A 20,836-nucleotide genomic window follows, 5' to 3' on the forward strand; every position below is an offset into this window, starting at 1 on the left:
ACTTGCTCAGTTCTGAACCACCAAGGAGGTCTCCTCAAAAAATTATGGCACAAAAAGAATTCATTTAAAAGTATTTTGCTCAGGAAACTCACGGTTTTTTTGGTTTTTTTGTTTTTTTTGTTTGTTTGTTTTTTTTTTTTTTTTTGTTAGTGAACATTTGCTGAGTGTGGAACTGTGCCAAGAGAACGTAGACACACAGAAAAGAGTAGACACAAGTAGATTCACCACACTGCAGGGCAGACATACTAGACACCAAGGGAGTGGTCCCAGCAGCCGGCTCTGAATTAGGAGCCAGGAGAGAATTCTCCTGTGACAGTCTGAAGATCCAGCAAGAAGCATATGGTACACTTAAGGAAGTTTAGCTGGGCTGGAGAGATGGCTCAGTGGTTAAGAGTACTGCCTGTTCTTCCTAGAGGTCCCAGGTTTAGTTCTCAGTGACAACATAGCATGGGATGGTGATTGCAAGTATCTGTAACTCCAGATCCAAGGGAACTAATACCCTCTTATGGCCTCTGCATGTACCAAGTACACATGAGGTACACCAGTATACATACATACAAATAAAGTAATCATTTTAAAAATATTTTTAAAGACAGTTTAGCTAAGAAAATATTTACTAAGGACTGATATCTACCATCGAAGTGATAAGCCCAGGGACCAGCAATTATGGGAAAGTGTTATCATCCCTAGACCTGAAAGGGCAAGCAATTGGTACAGCCACTGGACTACAACACCTGAGAAAACAGTGCTTCTGGGGACCCATAAGAATTGCACGTCACTTGGGAGAGTCATACCTGTAAAGTCAACACCCCAGAGACCGGAGCTGGAGGATCCTGTGTGAGGTCAGCCCAGCCCACATAGTAAAAAGCTGTCTGAGAGTAAATAGATGCATAAGCACAGAGAGGTGACTAGTAGGCAAAAGAGATGCTACCTTGGAGCTGATGCTGGGCCTGCAAGGCAGGAGTCTCAGGTTCAGAGCTAGGGAACAACACCTGCTCATTCCTCCCCATAGGCCAAGACCACCAGATACTGAAGCCCATCAGAGCCCAGTAGCTACAATCCTGATGCACAGGCCAAGACAGAGACAACTAGAGGGTGGTCTCAGAGGGACAAAGGAGACCAGCCCAAAGCACAGCATGATGATTCCAGGATGGGTTTTTAAGAGAATGGAAAGAGTTACTGACGTGGAAAGGAAGTCTTGGGCAGGGGTAGATTTTTATGAATACAGGAAATGAAACTCTGTGTGTGTGTGTGTGTGTGTGTGTGTGTGTGTGTGTGTGTGTGTGTGTATGGAGGGGGGCAGGAGGGAGATGTATGTGAAGAATACATTTCCTTAAGTAGAATCAGACTGTAGCATCAAGAGGTGTGGAGGAAGGAACATAGATCATGGTTTCTCCATTTTTGACCCAGTTAATAACTCTATTTGGAGGCGTAACTTGTGCTCTATAGGACAGTTACCAGCATTTGTGACCTCTGCCAACTATTTGCTAAATAGCCACTCACAGCCAGTTGTGATAACCAAAAATGTGATTGCACATCACCCAGAGGGACACAAAACTGCCCTCACTTGAGAAGCACCAGGAAAGGGTGAGGACTATGACCAGAAAACTGTCAAAATGGACGTGAGATGTAAATGCAGGTGTGAGAAGCTAAAGGCTCAGCTCAGAGTGGAGCAGAGGGGCCAGCAGAAAAAAGGAAACACTCCAAATTCTATGATGGACAGGGAGGGAGGTCAGGTGACTTTTTAGTGTGTCATGGGGTAACAAGATAATAGATCTTTAATGGCACACTGGAATTGTCTGAGGCTGGCCTGAGGACAGATTATCCATCTTCTTCAGACTTAGGAATCTGGGACACTGGACACAGGACTGAGATCTGAAGAGGGAGGTGGGACCAAGGTACAGATTTGAATAGTCTATACAGAGACAGCTGGAAACCCTCTCTCCACATGAGGAAAGGTTATGAGTTCTTACAAAGGAAAGGTAGAGAATGTTGAAGAGGGTGTTTCAGTTTATCTTGTTCTTTCTTTGCTTTTCCTGGGGTGGGGGAGGGAGTGTTGTGCATATTTAGAAGATGAATAATGTGAGATAGAAATAGAAGGTCTGGAGGCAGGAAACGCAGGCAGCTTCTGAGGGATGGCAGTGGCTGAAGTCCAGCTCCTGCCCCACCTGCTAAGCCATATGCTGAGGCTGTGCCTTGTCCAGTGTAAGTAAAGGTGACATACAGGCCAGAGCAGTTCTTTAGAGAGCCAGTTCAACTGCAAAAACATACAAAGAGCCACATCCATATTCTGTATCCCCCTGTGGTAGTTAGCATACACATGTGCGCGTGTGCACGCGCGCATACACACAAGCACACACACACACACGCACACGCACACGCACAGAAACATGCATAGACAGACAAGTTCCAAGTCCTTAAGCGGATTCTGATTAGTTGGCTCTCTTCACTCTGATCTCCCTAAGTAATTCTAGCAAGGTCTCAAGAAAAGGCTGCCCAAGGAGATATGAAGAAGAAAAGGCCATCCAAGACCAATCATGGTGGCTGTGGCTCTTGTCTTGAGGGTTCTGGGTCTCTGGAGAAAGATAATGAATCTCTTCTTGTCACCCTACCATGAGGCATGTTATGGTAGGCAGAATTCTCAGACCCGGTCACAATTTCACTGGCTGTGGCTCATGCTTAACCACACTGTCATCCATTTGAACATGGTGGCACTCATGAATAAACTAAAACATCACTCCCGTGATTAAGTTTATGCGCCGGAAGGGAGTTTGCAAATGTGATTAAGGTCCCTAATCAGATGACTTTGAGTTAGCCAAGGAAGATCATTCCAGTGGACCTGACTTAATCATGTGAGCCTTTTTAAAAGGCAAGAAGAAATAGAACATGTTTCTAATGGACTGGGTAAAAAAAAAAAAAAAAAAAAAAAAACACCAGGTTGTGACTTCTGTGAGAAGATCATGTCACTAAGATCTGAGGGTGGCTTCCAGAACTGAGAGGAATCTCTCGGCAATAGCCAGCAAGAAAACTGGTCTATAACCACAAGAAATGAAATTCTGCCAACAGCCATTGAGCAGGAAGAGGACCGGAAGCCTCAAATTCAGATCATGGACACATGGCACTTGGCACAGACACATGGCACTTAGAAGGCAGTCTGGAAAGAAAGAGCCTTAGAGAGGTAAATAGCCTTTCCCTAGACTTCCTGCACCTTAGGAACTGAGCTGACAAATCTGTGTTGTTTTAAATTGCTAAACTTGGAAAAGAACATGAATGTTTCTTAACTGGAGTTAATGTACACAGAGTGCATCAACTCTGAGAAGATGGGTGGACATCCTCCATGTCAGGACCCAAGAATCACCAAAGAATAATACCCCAAGACTCAAATAGTATGTGAAAGCAAAGAGTGTTTATTCAGCTGAATTTACTGCATGCAGGGGTCTCTCCATTTGGGAATGGAGACCTCTGGTGGACTTGCAGGCCCAGCTTTTATTGTCAGTTGGCAAAATTCCAGGGAGGGGTAAGTGCCCTTTTACCTTGATTGGTCAGCTCTATCTCTGGGGCTCTGACTGATTCTACAATCAGTTAGGCTCTGGAGACTTCCCAGGAGGTTGCTTACTCATTCTAGCTACCTACTCTTACTTCAGACCAGATGACAAGATGTCCTCTGATTGGCTGCCCATGGCTGTCCTTGGTTGACCGCGGGTTCCTGGATCCAGGTTCTCATTTCTGGGAATCAGAAACTTAGGCCTACTCTCACAAACTGCCAGTTTGCAGCCTGTCGTGGAGTTAGCCTGGCTCTGATTTTGTAACTGAATCACACCATTGGTTTGTCAGTTCTTTTTTCCAAGGTCCAAGTCATTGGCCAAGGGATCAACTGGGACCTCAGAATCATAAGTTATTGCTAAAACTCTGGGCTTTTTGACTTAGCCTCTCAGCCTGTAAAGTCGGGTAATGGAAGTCACTGGAACACTTATCAGAAGTGGGGTAGACCTGACCAGGATCCTGACTAGGACTCAGCTATCACTGGCTTCATCCCAGCCTCACTGTGACTTAGCAGCAGGCACCACAATGCCTCTCCCATCTTCCTATGAAATAATACACGCTATACTTGAAAAGGTGAGCCGTAGGTGGACTGTGCAGGAGCGGGGACCTTTCTGAGTGCATGGCCATTGTGGGTAGTGGATATGCATGTAGCTATGATGGTAGTAGCATGGAAACCAGTAGGCCTCCTTCCTTCAGTCATTCCTGGGATTCCTTGGTTGGGTAAAGCTTTAGTTCCTGTGACTAGTGAGCGAGACCAGCTGAACGAACACTGGGTTATCATTTTCCAGGACATCCTCTTGGAAGGAAGGAGATTGGAGAAAATGGTAGAGGAAGGGGGGGAAAGGAGAATCTCATTAAGTCAATGAATATTAATGCTGACTGTTTTGCATTCGGCCTTATGCTAGAGTCTTAAAACCTAGCATGAATAAAGGAAAGCAAAATGGTCCCACATACTCTCCTGTAGGAGAATATAGAAATTTAATAAAGTGAATTTTTGGAACCGTACCATTTGATGTGAGTAAGATGAGGGAGAACTTGGAGGTTGAAGGGAGTGCTGTGTTCCCGTTTAAAGGGAGGAGTCAGAGATGCCCCTACTGAAGGTAACTTTTGGGTGCAAGTTGAGAAGCTGAGGAATTAGCCATGTGGAGATCTGAGGAGGTCGCTCACTCCTAGCGGAGGAAATGCAAGTGTAATTCCAAGGCAGGGATGAGCCTCACCTTTCTGAGAAACAGCAAGGCCAGGGTGGCTGGGGGCAATTGAAAAGAGAGAATGGGTGGGTGTAGGGAGGCTAAAGGCTCTGTGGATCACTTTGACTTTTACTCTGTGTGAAGAAGGAGACACTGATGGGTATGGGGACAGGAGTGACATCAGTCTTCAGTGTTCAAAGGATGGCACTGGAAACCACAGAGGAGCAAGAACAGAAACAGGGGTTTGGCCTAGGAAGCCACTAAAATAGTACAGATGAGGCAAGGTTTCCTCAGACAAGGGTACTGGAGGTGGCGTGCTCAGGATCGGGGGTGACTTTGGCAAATGGATTGGAATATGAGTTATGAGAGAGTAGCATTCAGGGGTAAAGCCATGAGCTTGAACCTGAACCACTAGATGGGGAGCAGCTGCCACAGCTGGCGTGGAAAAGCCTGAAGGAGCTGGCTTGGAGAGGATGTGTGTGTGTGTGGGGGGGGTTCAGATGGGTGAAGTCAGAAGGTGATCAGGCATCCAGTGGGGGGGGGGAGCTCCAGAAGACTGCTGAAGGCTCTAATGAAGGGTTTAAGAAGGGGCTCGGGCCGAAGACCTAAATTTGGCATCTAAAACGTGAGACCAGGGGAGATCATCTTATTTTAACATGAGGGTCAGGAGACCCAGAAGGTGCCGTTAGGATGCAATGGTGAGGTTGAAACCCTAAGTCAAGGGGGTACTAAAGAGGCGGGGAGAGAGCGACCCAGAAGAGCTTCGCAGTACAGAAGGGCAGAGAAATGGGGATGAGAATGGAAGGAAATAGAGAAGAGATTAGACCATGTAGACTGTCAAGGATGATCTAGAGAGGAGAGAAAATAAAACGGTGACAGAAAGGTACAGTTCACCCTCGAGGCTCCAAGAGAGCAGAGGGGATGGGTATAACCTATTTGACTAGCTTACTTTAAAAGGTTTAATACGTGACTCTTCTAAAAGTCCATGTATATTCTGAAATCTCATGAGCACCCATGAAGCCACTCCAAGACTGGACCAGCAAACACGCTTCCTCTCCTGCACCTGCCTCTCTTAAAGCGGCTTCCCTGACTTTTGTCCTCACTGGGTCTTTGCTGTATTCTTTCTGTTACACATATTGATTAACGGAGAGCTGCCTCTCAACCTCGCCTCCTGCAGAGACATCAGACCACTCCGGACAGCATTTTGAGATTCTTCTCTTATATTCCTCTCTCACCTGGCACACAAAAATTCAATTTTTATCTTATCTCATCACCAGGTGGCCTAAGCTTTGTCTGATAAGCCCCTTCTGCGTGAAAATCAGTATTCACTCCTGCCTGTATCCCTCGCGCTGAAGAAAGAAACCAGTACATCTTCACGTATTCGCCATGTACACAGTGGCCAGAGCCCAGGAGACATCAAATAGGCTTCTCCGTCTCCTTCCTTATTCCTCCTGGAAAACACACCTGCCAATCTCTGGTCTTCCCCAGTCCAGCCCATGCTGTTAGCAGAGGGCAGGTGGAGGGCAGGCAATACCAATAACTGACTGTCCCTCCACCAAGGCCTTGGGAAGGCAGGAGACAGCCAGCGATTGCTTTCTTTCATCACTAGAGCCTGCCTGTGAGTGAGTGGCTCCCCAGATCATCCAGGTATACAGGCACCTGCAGGATTTTAACAACTAACAGCAGTGGCCAGCAGGCAGCAGGCTGTGAGAAACCCTCTGCATACAGAAACTGAACCCCACTTGCTCAGTGAGGCTTGAAATTGCTTTAAGGAGAGACAACAGCTTTCATCTCACAGCTACAGAAACCTTTGAAGGCCCTAGGTGAAGGGATTCATTGATCCTGGCTAGTGTGCATTACTGTATAAACGGGCTGGAAGACTGAATGGTTGTGTCCAGACCCTTAAAGATGGATCTGGAGTAACAAAGGGGGTAGCAGACCACAGTGAGTCTCTGCTTGTCTCAAAAAAAAAAAAAAAAAAAAAAAAATTAAGCATAATGAAATCAAAGACCTGGAGTTGGGTTTGGGCCCACTGCCCGGAATCCAGCCATACACCAGTCACTGTCAAGCTTTGAGCCTGATACTTATTCTCTAAAGGTGAAATCTCCCTTCAGAGAGGTCCTCTGAGACTTCATTGCCTTTGTGTGTGCAAAAGCATCCATCACATATGACCGTACTTTGCAGGGAGAATACACGGATATTCCTTCTTGCTCTGTGTCCCCAGGCATTCTGGGCTCTGCTCTTATACCCTCTAGCACCACCGCCTTCTTAGTCTGATGGAGGTTAGAAGGGAGGAATCTGCATCTAGCCTGGATTTATCACTCATCTTGGGCGAGGTGCTTAATTCCCTGGTCGTCTTTTCTGAATGTGGCTGTAAGGGTAGCCATAAGGACGAACTGAGTCAGAGCCTGAACGAAGTACATTCACATATGCCCTCGCACAAGCAAGAAAAGCACGTCAGTGTTTGCTGTGTTCCCCCAGGGCTTCCCCTCACCGGCTACTTCTGCTCTTTAGTCCTTCTAAACCTAGGACCCACGGCTTCACGTCTGCCCGGGGTCCCAATGCCCACCCAAGCTTGATGGGCTCTCTGCTGCCACCACCACCACCAGATCCCAGGTCTTTAGCAACCTCCCACTGGCAAACTCTGGGTGCTGGGGAGTCTGTGACATCACATAGTGTCCTTGCTCCCTGGTGGGCAGGCAGTAGAGTTGCCCTGGCAAGGCACCTAGCTAACAAAGCCCCCCCCCCCCAGGTAGTGCTTGCTGCTGGGTTGGTCCCTCCCTAGCAGGTCCTCCCGCTCTCCCCCCCACCAAGGGTCCAGGCGCTGGAGCTCTCCCCGCACCTCCCGCCTGATACCAGGCGCGAGGAGTCGCCTGAAGCCAGACAGCCCCTTTGGAGGCCAAACTGAGGTACCCCGAAGGGGAAGTGGAAGGGGTGGTGAACAGCCCTGGCCATGCCGCGACTGCGGGGCTCACCTGGATTCCCAACCATTCCTTGCCCACAGAATCTGGAAAGCGCCTACACAGATCTTTAAATGGGCCAAAATTGTGTTTTTACCCAGAACTACTATTTTATTGTTTTTTAATACTATGCACTGTGGCTTGGAAACAATGGGATCTGGTGAGCCCCCTCTGCTTTCCATTTGTAAAATAGGTGTAAGAGCACATTTGGAGGGACCATTGTGGGCACTAAGAGGTGTGACTGACACATTATAGACTGGACTGCTCATTCGTTATTACCAGTATCTACTAAACTCTGAGTTCCAGGCATTAGGCTAGCACTGGAATTCTATCATGAGCAAAGTACTGACCAAGTCTAACCTGGGGAGTAGAGTGGAGAGAAAAGAAATATACTTAGTCAAAGAATCGAAATAATCATGTCAACTTTGAACTAAGAGTCACTGAACAGGGTATAGAGGACCTGGCTTGGAGGTCAAGGGAGAATTAAGCTGAGCTCAGAGGAAAGAATTAGCCCGAGTAGAGTAGGAAGCACATTCCAAGACAGCAGAACTCCATGGCCAAGCCCTACCACTTTCTATTTCAAGTCAGAGCAAGGATGTACCCAGGTTCAGTCCTGAGTTCCAAGAGCTGTTCATAGAAACAACTCTGAGATTCTGGTGTGTGGAGCCTTTCATTTCTGTGACTGAACCCTGAGGCCACACCAATAAAACCAAATGAAATTCCAGAAACAAGCCCAGAGGAGATGCTTCACAAACCTATATTCTTTAACACTTAGCAAGTATGGGTTGGCTTGCTGTTCTCCTCTGGGGGGGCTTGAAGGTTTTGCTTTAGTCGGGCACTTATTAGGTTGTAAGGACTGGGGGTGGGCCCTGGATGTATAATTGAAGAGAGCCTGCCCAAACCAAGAGCTTTAAGAATGGAAAAGACCTTTTCAGGATGTTGGGATAGTACAACAGTTGGATGGAGTGAATAGTCCCCCTACTTTAGAAAACAAATTTGAGTACGCTAGGTCATACTGCTCAAAGGCTGAGAAGTTGCATCTGGATGTCAAAGAATCTAAGATTCCAAAGCTTTGTGATTCAAGAGTGTATGGAATTCCTGAGAGTAAGTAAGAGACAGTAAGTAAGTGCAGGGGAATCTGGCCTGAACTTCTCCTGTCGTGTTGGACATTTCTCCAAAGGTAAAGCTGCTACTCACCTTGACTTCCAGGCTGTGAAAACTAAATCACTCTAGACTCCTCTCACCCTCTCCCTGCCTCCTACCAAATTCTACATATCCAATTTCCTAAATATCTGTTTCCCAGTCCCTCCCTACTTTCTCAAGATGTGAAGCTCTCAAGTTGTGCCCCAGGAATTACCAGGCTCTCCTCTGCAGGCTTCCCAGCCTGAAACCCCACTCCGCTCTCTTTAAGTTCACTCCTGAAGCTATTGGCCAGTGTGTTTCAGGGTCCAACAAACAGAAATAGTACAAGTAATTTTAACAAAGAAGGTTCAACATGAAATTGTCTTTAAGAAAAACGAAGTATGCAGGGATCACAAATATAATGGGCAGCCTTGAGCTAGACCACTCCAGGAAATGACCCATCCCAGAGCTTGCTGTACAGGGTTGTGGCCGCAGTTCACTGGAGGGCAAGGATTCCACCCAGACAGAACTGACTCTTTGGGATGCTGGAGAGTCCACATACTAGGTAGCTCAGTACCAACATTCAGCTCCAGAGCATCCCAAGAAGGTGCCGGGTGTGGATGTTTTCCATCACTATAACAAAGTGCCTGGAGCAATTAAGTTATAGAGAGAAAAGACTGATTTTGGTGGTTCTGAGATTGAGTGGCCCCATTAAACTTATCTTCTGGAAACAGGAACACATCATTAAAAAGTGGAAAATGAGGGGCTGGAGAGATGGCTCAGCGATTAAGAGCACTGACTGCTCTTCTCCTGAGTTCACTTCCCAGCAACCACATGGTGGCTCACAACCATCTATAATGGGATCTGATGCCCTCTTCTGGTGTATCTGAAGACAGTGACAGTGTACTCATATACATAAAATAAATTAAAAAATTTTTTAAAAAAATTGGAAAATTGTGGCAGATCAAGCCACTCACCCCCTGAGCCAGGAAGCAAAGAGAAAAGGAAGAAACCTAAGACCCCATGATCTGCTGAGGGCATGCGCCTGACAACTGAAGACTCTCCCATTGGGCTGCACTTCTTTAAAGTTCCGTCACCTCTCAGTAGCATGCCTTGGGGACCAAGTCTAGCACACAGACTTCGATAGTTACCAAACTATAGAACAAACAAAACTGCCAGCTGTGGTCACCACAGACATTCACTGCAGCAGGAAGGCACTCGAGAGATGACATAGAGCAGGGACCAGATGCTGGAGACTACAGAGTCCAGAGCTGGAGACACTTAAGGTTTCTGGAGTCCAGCAAGGAGACCACATCTGAACCATGAAAAAAAATGGCTGCCTCCTCCCATGTCCCTCTCCAGTGCTATGTACACACAAAGTTTAACATGAGACAGCAGGGACAGGGAAAAATATTGAAAGACCTACTTTCATTTTTTTCCCTGAGGCAGAAAAGGACTGCTTTGTAATTGAGAAGCAATGATTTGATGGTCAGTGTATCTAGCCAACAGCAGAGTCGGAGGTGTGAAATAAATCATCTTTATTTTCTTTAAGGTACAAAGCCTTTAGAGGATCTCTTACACTCAGATCTTACACTCAGATCTTACACTCAGATCTTGAGCAACAGATCCAGTCTTAGACCCAACCGTTCCCTTCCATCCACTATAGCACCATGATCACAGTTACTGAATTCACTTGTTTCTAAAACCTCTCCAATGTTTGTCTTCTTGGCCAGGTGAAATTCCTCTTCTCTCTCACAGTAAACATGCTCAATGAATAATTGCCCACTACTAGGGACTGTTCTCGCAGATGGGAACATAGCAATAAGCATTCTAGGCTTCCCTGCATCTCAGTTAAAATATCATTACCAGTCTTCAGAAATTTTCTTCTAACTGACTCCCACTCTTTTGTTCTGTCTAGAATGGGCTCCCTGACATTTTCCACACCCTATTTTAATCACCGATCTTCCTCTCAATTCCTTACACTAGTTTTTAAATTTGACATGTCCGACTTAATCTTTTCTGTATTCCAGTGCTTAGTCTAATTCCAAGAAAACATACAAAGTTTGGTTGGGTTGATGGTTTTCCCAGGATCTGATAATTAAAGCTATGCCCAGGTCTAGAAGGTTCTAGCAGCCAATAGTGCTTCTTCATTAGAGCATTTGCCATTGGGGTGTTATGTTGCACCTTGCTAGGAAGAGCAGTAGCTATGTGTGTTATGTTAGAAAAAAAACAGTGCAATGTTATAAATATGGTAATGGAAACAGTAGAGAAGCAGCTCTGGTCTTGTATTGAAAACTATTATGTGCTAGCATGAGAGCCTTGGTTCCTGTACTTCAAGTCTCTGAATCAAGGTTCCTACAGGTATAGAAGAAGTGGGATAACACATAAGCCGGGACAGGGGGTGGTGTGAAGTGTTTTTATAGTTCACTAAAGGATAAAGAATACTTCCATCATAGTCATAGAAAAGACAAGGCAAAGGTGACCTCAAATATGAACATCAAATCCCCAAATCAGGGGGTCACATTAGACAACTTTAGAAGCATGCAGCAGTCTATGGACAAGCTATGCACAGCTGGCCATGGGGGCCATGATGTGACATAGAGGAGGAACCTTCATAGAGGTGTGACTAAGCTTGGAACCTGTTCAGTTGTTAAATAATGTGCAGCGCATGGTTTCTAGCAGGTGGTACTAGCAAGTTTGGTAACCTAACCCCCCCCCCCAAAAAATGATTTTAAAAAAGGATGAAGTCAAGTGAGCCTGCCCTTAGCAGTATCACTGTTGGCATCTAAACGCTGCATCAGCCTGATGATGAATTTGGCCCAGTATAAAATGTCAGGCTTCAATAATATAAAGGTGGGCAAATAAACGGAGCTAATATAAATAGGATAAATTGTGGAGGGTTTAAAAACGTTTCTTTTTTAGGCAAGACCTCACAGTGTAGCCCCAGCTGTCCTCAAACTTCTGGGCAATCCCCACAGATGGGATTGCAGGCATTGTTCCACCACACCAGGATTTATTCCTGGAGATCTTGAAAGTCACGTGGGGTGTCATTTTGACTAGAAAAGTACTAAAGACCCACCAAAGACATTTTAGAGTGATTTAGGTGGTTTAGAAAGTTGATCTGAGCCAGGCAGTGGTGGTGCATGCCTTTAATCCCAGCACTCGGGAGGCAGAGGGAGGTAAATCTCTGAGTTCAAGGCCAGCCTGCTTTACAAGAGTGAGTTCCAGGACAGCCAGGGAAATACAAAGAACCCTGTCTCCAAAAAAAAAAAAAAAAAGAAAAGAAAGAAAGAAAAGAAAAAGGTGTGGTGGCGGGGAGAATAAACCTTGTCTCAAAAATCAAAAAGGAGAAGGAGGAAGAAGAGGAGGAGGAGGAAGAGGAAGAAGAAAAAATAGAAAATTCTTACTATTAGAACTTAGCACCCTTTGATTCTGTGAGTCCATCTAAGAGAATTTCCCTCCCCATGGAGCAACTGTTTAGAGCATGCTATTAAAATTAGGACCTGCTCTGACAAACGACCTTTGTTCCCCTCTAAGGTGCTAAGAATGAACTTCCATGTTGCAAAGGAGATTATCCAGGATTTCTTAAAACAGAAAAACACAGAAACATAGCATTTATTTAAGATTGGGTCTGCCCTAGAGAAAAATTCTTGGCATTTACTTACTTTCTTCAAGGAGAGACAGTATGTTACCATGTGAACAGCAGTGAGCTAGACCTATCTTGACTGTATATAGCACAACCTGAGCGAGACCTGCGTGCACCATTTATCACCTTAATGTGTCTCTGTTTCTGTTTGAAAAGAAGCTTGGTTTTAGTCTCCTAATTGGGAAAAGTTAAATACACTGGATAGAAATGGACACCAAAAGAAAAAGGTGAACTTAAAATGGCCATGATGTATCACAGCAGGGCAACTGAAGAGATAAGTACGTTTGGGATGCTTTTATGGGGTAAAAGAATGACCTAATCCATGGGTAACTGATGGATGGAGAATTTATGATCATCTGGGAATCATCGGAGTTCAGGTTACAGTCAGCTAGCATGTGCTCAACTCTAGGGGTTCAAGTGAAAACACAATATTAAAAAACTGTTTAAATTGTTTTAAGTGTGTGTGTGTGTGTGTGTGTGCGCGCGCGCATGTGTGCCAGTTTTCATATCTTAACGTGTTGAGCTTGTGTAGGGAGGTCAGAGGACAACTTTGTGAAGTCAGTTTTCTCCTTTTGTCTTCATATGGGGTCTGAGGATGAAATGCAGGTTGAAGGCTTATGTATCAAGGCCTTCACTGCTGAACCGTCTTGTCAGCCTCCACTGAAATGTGCTCTACAAGCACTGGGAAGTCATAGTTAAGCTGCTTTCTTGCCTGGTAACATTTGCCAACTTGGGGTCTGAACTGAGTAGTTCTGTGTAGTCCTTGCAGGGACTTGTTTCTCTGAGAGAAGGCAAAATGAGTTTTAGATTTACTCTCTCTCTCTGTGTGTGTGTGTGTGTGTGTGTGTGTGTGTGTGTGTGTGTGTGTGTACGCGAACACACGTGCCTCTGAAGGCAAGAAGAGTGAGCATCAACTCCACTTGAGCCAGACTTACAGGCAGTTATAAACTGCTGCCCAATGTGCATACTGAGAACCAAACGGGGCTCTCACCGAGAGCAGTGATGCGCTCGCTCTTAACCGCTGAGCCATCTCTCCAGAAGACTCACTTAGGTTGAAAGAAAATGATCCTGGAAAGTAATAATGGCCAGCAGGTAAGGGGACCACAGGGAAGAGAATTATGTGGGGAAAATGGCTTAATATTGATGACCTCAAAAGTGATGTCATCTGTCAACAGTGATGAAAATTATACGTAGAAATAAAATAAATAATAACAGTAGTATAAGGGTAGGAAAAGAATATTGAGTTAAATTATTATAAATGCCTTCACTATCCAAGAAGTAAAAGTAAGGGTAGACTTAATAAATTTTTATTATATAATTTTATATATATATATAAATTTTATATATAATTATATATACATACATACAAACATACATATATATTCATGTATGTATATACATACACACATATATATGTATATGTATATAAGCAGCATGAAAATTGAACCAGTAACAATGAGCAGAACTGGGCTGGAGAGATGACTCAGTGGTTAAGAGCACTGACTGCTCTTCCAGAGGTCCTGAGTTCAATTCCCAGCAACTACATGGTAGCTCACAATCATCTGAAGCCCTCTTCTGATGTGTCTGAAGGCAGCTACAGTGTTCTCATATAAATAAATAAATCTTTTTTAAAACAACAATTAGCAGAACTAAAAGAACAAACAAAAATTAGCCTGTAGACACTGTCCCACACATTTTTTTCTCTCCTTTTTTTTCTTTGAGATGCAACTTTGCTACAAACTTGTAGTCTTGCTGCCTTTATCTCCCAAATGTTGGAATCACAGGGCGTTTCACACTGCCTAGTTCAGATGGAGATCTTACATCTTTCTTGTTATTCATAACGGAGCAAACAGAAGAGTAAAATCCAATGTCAAAGGTCTGAGTTACATAACCAATCCTCTGGGTGTATATGGAACGTGACCCTCAGCAACTACAGACTCGCCTGCCTTTCCAAGTTCATGTAGAATATCTTCAGGAACAATCTAAAGTAGAGACATAGATGAGAGGGAATAGAACCTCAAAAAATGTATCTCTGAAGTGAAGGAAGAGACAGGTGAGCAGCAGAAACTAGTTAGGAGCTAAGTGGACTTAGGGCAAACAAGCCGGCAGAGCCATTTCTGATGGAACAAAGCCATTCTTGAGGGAGCAATCAATTTTTTAAAAATACAATACAGAATCATGGAAGAAAATAAGTCACCAGAAAAACCATTAGATTCAGAAATGAGGGAGACAGTTCACTTATATCTATGAAATTAGTGTCAAGGCAGTCCAGGATGGAAGCTTTTCTAGAAGAAACTGAGGAGACACTGCAGAGAAAGGGCGTCGGTCAGTCTGGGGTTGGGGGCAGCCTGTGAAGTCTGGCAAGGAAGAAAATTAGATCATTCTAGATGCAGTGAGATCAAAAAACCAAGTTTTTAAAAGGATCACAGATTGTGGCTTATTTAATGGGAGATGTGCAAGGGAAGTGACTTGGACAGTATTTTCCGGAGATTGCAAAGGGATAAATGTCATGGTCTTGTCCTTTGGGTCTTGTACAGGATAGGGACTGAGTCTGGTGCTGGCAGAGGGACTAGGAGACCTGGGGACATTGAGAACAGCAGAAGGGACAAGTGTGTAAATTTACTCTGACACACTGAAGTCTCTCAGGTGGGAAGCAACTTTGTCCTCCACTCAGTGAGGAGAGTCAGTGGGTACACTAAGAAACCCAGTTATTGTTGCTGGGGAACACATACTAAGCAGAAGTACTTAGTAGGTCAGCTATGTAGTTGGTGTGATATAAAGTGTGGGAGGGGCAGGGTTGTGGTAGTGGGTGTTATTGTAAAACTTATATTGTTTTATGAGAGGAACATAGAGAGAGGCTTCAAGAATTGGGTCAAATGTGGGTGCCAATTATGCAAAGCCTAATTTGACACAAGCCAAAGCGCTTTATTAAGTGTGAAGGGTCAGTATGTTGTACTTAATATGGTAGCTAAGCTTGTACCACATGGGCCCTTCTATTCTGGCTCACTCAGCTTGTACAACCCGAGAATCACATGACCAGTTGTTTTGGTGTTCTCATAAATCTAACAGGTGATCAGAAACATTAAAAGATCTCATCACCCTACCGACCTCAGCAAATTGCTTCCATTTAGAATTAGTCCATTTAGACTAAGGCACAGCTGCACCTCTTTAGGTGAGCCCCGCCCCTCTCCTCCCCTCCCCCAGTGCCTGCCTGGGTTGTTCCTTGCTCCTCACTCTTCATTTAGATAGTAATGAAGGTGTCCTTCAGTCCCTGTGATTATCTGGAAATTATTTCTTTCCAATCAAAAGAAGTTTGTCTGCATTGTCAATCCATCTCCTAATTTCTTCCAGGAGTTCTGATCAATATTTTAGTTAAGTCATAAAAATTAGCTAATTGTTCCTCAACAACCAGCATTTTTCCAGATGACTTTGTCACGAGTGTTATTTTTACTATTTAAAAGCTCATCTTTTACCAGGAATTTACTGCAACCAGTAAATCTCTTTTATCACACAGCATCCTAAGACAATGAGGCACGTTTTAAAGCAGAAATTCTTGGCGCTTGATTAGGAAAGATTTCTCTACCAACCCTGTCCTCCTTTGAATGTCAGCACACAGGCGTGTAAAACAGTGACATGTAAAAACAAACAATGGTCTTTCTGTCCAGAAAAGAGGATGAAACCAGCAAACTCCTTTGGGTGGTTAGCTTGTTAGGGACTCAGCAAAGAACCGCTCCATCACAGACCATCACATACATGCAAATGGAACCAGGGTGGCTTGGATTGTATTCTTTAATATCCTCTTAAAGTGGAATTTGCAGCCACAGGTGAATGAGCAAACCAGGGTGCCTATGAGACCAACCACAGGCATGCATACATCTTGGGGTTCAGAGGGACAGTATGAGAAAAGTTCTAACTTCTGTCCCATGGCTGTCTGCTCAGACCCTGTGTCTGGATGACATCCAGAACATCTTATTGTCTTGCTGTGCCTCTACTCCCATTCTTAAATTGTGTATGATTTGTTTGGTACTTCTTGACAGGGTAGTTGAAATTCTCCTAACGGGCCTCTCTAGGCATTCTAACACAGATCTACAAGTCCATCACTCTGCACAGAAACCTAGTGGTTCAGTACCTGTGGAGAGCGTCATGCATCTCCTAACAGCGCTGGTCCAGAGCTGCCCTTCCCCTATTCCTTTTGGGTCCTTATGGAGCAGGTCCCATACCTGCTCATTTCTCAGACAGGTTACTATGATGAGAAACTCTGATGTGGGAGGCATCTTGGCTTTATTTCCTCATCAAGTAACCATTTCTTCATTATTTGACCTCTGGATGATGTAAACCACCATTGGCCAGTTGTCACAAATTCTTTTGCAGTTTTCTAGAGCAATGTTTTTCCTCGTGTGGTTTTGGAGACTCTATGTGTAGTCAAAGCTGTTTTGTGAGAATACAGTCATTATACTTCTCCTTCACTCTGAAAGTGCACAGTGGAGATTCCAAACATGACAGATGGGACATGAAGACTCAACTCTTTATTAGACCAGACAGCAAGATACTTGTGAGAGAAAGAGTGAACAATGTCACTCTATCTGTAGATGTTTTCATAAAAATGTGCTATTTACACATTAACATCTGAGAGATTTATATATTTAAACTTTTTAGTTTTGATTCTAAAATAGTAAATGCTGATAGACTTAAGCCATTAACAAAAGCAGTTGGAAAGGAAAAGTGGGGGGTGGGAAGGGGAGGGGGAGGAATGGGAGTAGAATTGATCAAAATACATTATAAAGTTCTCAAACAATAAAAAAATGTAAAAAATTACACACACAAGGTAATTTTTAACAACACAGTCCTGATCCTTTGGAAACTGGCAAGATGGTTCAGTCAGTAAAGAGGCTTGGTACCAAGCCTGAGGCACTGAGTTCCATCCTAGGGACCCACATGAGAGAAGAGAACTGACTCTTCAAATTGACCTCTGACCTCTACAGGTGCACTGCGGCACATGTGTCCCACCTGATAAATAAATGCATTTCATTCACAAGAGACATTATATCATTCGAAAGTTTCTATTAAGACTTGGCATAACTTACTTGGCACAGTTTTGTTCATTTCCCGTTTTCCCAGGCTTACAAAAACTGAACAGAGAAAATAATGTAAATTTAAAACAATTCTCTCTATAGGTTCCTAAGTGAGTTATGTTTCAATTACTGAATGGTTTGAGGGTCTTTAAAAAGTGCTGAGCTAATTAATAAAATTATATATACATGTATACACATATATAATGCATGTATGTGTATTTATGTATATATATGTGTGTATATATGTGTATATATATGTATATATGTGTGTGTATATATGTGTGTATATATGTGTGTATATGTGTGTGTATGTATATATACATATATATATGTGTATATGTATGTATATATATGTGTGTGTATATATGTGTGTTTATATATATATGTGTGTGTATATATGTGTATATATGTGTATATATGTGTGTGTGTATGTGTGTGTATATATATGTGTGTGTATATATGTGTGTTTATATATATGTGTGTATATATGTGTGTGTATATGTGTGTATATATGTGTGTATATATGTATATGTACATATATATATATATATATATATATATATATATATATATATCATGCATGCTGAAGACCCAGAGACTCACACCTACTAGGCAAGTGCTGAGCTTAATCCCCAAGCCCAAGATTATTCTTTATGGCAGGAAAGTGTAGGCTTTGGACTGTAGCAAACCAATTCTCAAAGAAAGTCAAGTCAAAGTTTTGGAAAATTTGAGCACTTAGTAAGGGGGACATTTAAAAAATGTTAAATATAATGATTAAAATGGTTATGTTTTAATGTAAGTATTTGTTTCAAGAACCATTATAATTAAAATACTTGGAGTTTTTAAGGTGTTCAAGTCATGGGTTTTATTGAATTGATTGTATCATTTTTTCATTTTTATTTTTATTTTATTTTTTCATTTGTTTTGAGAAGTGAGTATAATTTATAATTTCTATATGCAAAAAAATGAGTCATTAAAAAATATATCAAATATCTGATTTGAGATCAACATAAAAGCCAAAATACCCAGGCATGGTGGTTCTGTAATCTTGACACTTGGGACGCAGAAACAGAAGGATCTTGAGTCCATGACCAACCTAAACTATTCAGGGAGATCTCGTCTCCAAACCCAAGGAGTGGGCCTGAAGCTTGGTGGTAGAGCCCTGGCCTGCCCTGTGCAGGACCCTGTGCTTCATCCCCGGCACAAAAGGCCTAGAATAGGGCCATGATTTGGTCACAACTGAACAAATATAAATTTTATTAGAGATAGATAATGATATTTATAGAAGCATAGACTTTGTTGCAAAGAAATAATGTGAAAATTTAAGAGCAAATTAAAAAGACTTTGAAACACACATGCACGAAGTTTGACAGTGTGATAGTAAATATATCGCAGGTAAAGCAGAAATCAGATTTACAGGAATGGTTTTATTGTCACATACAACAGGGAAAGCCCTCTATGCGTGCCTGGCGGCAGGTGTTACACATAAAACTTTAAGCACGAACAAACAAGAAGTACTAAAAACCTGGAACTTTACTGACTGTGCCAAACAACATCCAAATAGAAATTCAACTACTGTATGCTTGTTAGTGGTTGTAAAGTTTGTGTCACTATAAACCGTTTACAAGCGTCACCCTCTCTCTCTGTACACCTGGTAGCCGTCTCCCACACTCACTATAAGGAGCTCGACTTTGGTGAGCAAAAGAGGCAGAACGGGGTTTAATGCAAAATGTGCACTGCCCATAATATTTGCTGCTACCCAGGCTTTCTTGGAAAGCTCAGCAGGGTCTCAAGATGAGCATCAAGGTTGTGTGGGTCTGAATAGTAGAAAGGGAGGCAGTTCGAGCAGTAGTAACCTCACAAGGGAAAAGGAGAAACAAAGATATTATTATTGTAAATGTAACTCCTTAGAAAGTGGCCCCAGAGGATGGTGTTAACAGTAATGGCAGGAAATATGTAGTTTAAAATATGTACAAATTGGGGACTGGAGAGATGGCTCAGCAGTTTAGAGCACTGGCTGCTCTTCCTGATGACCCAGGTTCAATTCTCAGCACCCACACGACAACTTACAACTGTCAGTAATTACTGTTCCATGCGATCCAACATTCTCACACAGACACACACATAGTCAAAAAACAAAATACAAACACATATATAAAATAAAAATAAATAATGTCATGGAGAACCTTGGCAGTCTGGCTCTCAAAGCTGTTGTGTGAGCAGAGCTTTCTGATCTATGAAAAGCAATCAAAAACTATGGCTGTGACTGTCCTGGGTAGGATGGACCAGAGGATGACCTGGAATGAGGATGCTGAGTAGGAAAGGTGCACAGTGGGTGAGGAAGAGCTGGACCAGAGAGGGATAGAGATACAGAGGAATAAGCTGGAGACACATATCAAAGGAACTGTCAATGGCATTCAGTGGGACTCAGCAGACTGGAGAAAATGTGGGGCAAACTCAGTGCTTTGAGGACACAGGGCCAAAAGATGGATAGTACTGTGCTCAGATAAATTTTGTGGGCTGAGGGTGTGGCTCTAAAATGGAGCACTTTATAGCATGCATGAGACTCTGGATTCCATGCCTGCACATACACACACACACACACACACACACACACACACACACAGATGCAGAATCACTGAGAGAGAGAGAGAGAGAGAGAGAGAGAGAGAGAGAGAGAGAGAGAGAGAGAGAGGCAGAATTTGGGAGTGGAGCCCTTAATGAGATCTCCAAGAAGATCCCAGAAAACGATAACCTCACATGCTAGAGATATTGGAGGAAGATTGCTAAGCCTTGTTTATGGAGAAGAATGAGTTACAGGAGGAGACGGGGGGGCAGTGCTAGAGAAAACAGGAACACCAACCAAAGGGTCTCAGCAATAGGGACCCAGCAAGCAAAGGGCTGGCTTATTTAACAGACTACTTCCACATGCTTTCAAGCCTTGTCTCTGTCACTTTCCTCAGTGCTGTGATAAAATCCCTGACCAAAGCCACTTAAGGAATGAAGGGTGTGTGCTGGCTTACTGTTTGAGGAAGTATGTCATGGCAGGAGAGACACAGCTGCAGGAATATGTGGCTGCCGGTGGCATCTTCAGTCAGGAAGCGAAGAGATGGGTGCCTGCGCTCAGTTAGCTGCTTTCTTTTTATGCAGCCATGGGCCCTCGGGTCAGGGTGGTGCTGCCTACAGTTAGGGTTGGCCTTCGTACATCTGTCAGCCTAATCTAGACGATTCCTCACAGACGTACGTGCCTTCAAGCTGGTTCTAGACCCTCGAATCTAGGCGATATCAATCACGCAGATCATTGCA

At 43.6% G+C, this 20,836-nt stretch overlaps 1 protein-coding gene across 2 annotated transcripts in view; it reads left to right on the forward strand.

The window, feature by feature from the left end:
• The first annotated feature begins 7,493 nt into the window (after window positions 1-7,493).
• Ropn1 (rhophilin associated tail protein 1) overlaps window positions 7,494-20,836 on the forward strand; it is a 28,679-nt gene continuing 15,336 nt past the window's right edge. Inside the window, exon 1 of one of the 2 annotated variants that reach the window (XM_076911180.1) lies at window positions 7,494-7,639. The gene's annotated coding sequence lies outside the window, so the exon portion shown is untranslated. Of the gene's footprint in view, window positions 7,640-8,777; window positions 8,871-20,836 lie in introns of those variants that run through there. The other variant, XM_034515596.2, reaches the window with a different exon arrangement.

The sequence above is a fragment of the Arvicanthis niloticus genome, chromosome 12 (assembly GCF_011762505.2).
Source record: "Arvicanthis niloticus isolate mArvNil1 chromosome 12, mArvNil1.pat.X, whole genome shotgun sequence".
Taxonomy (NCBI): Eukaryota; Metazoa; Chordata; class Mammalia; order Rodentia; family Muridae; genus Arvicanthis; species Arvicanthis niloticus.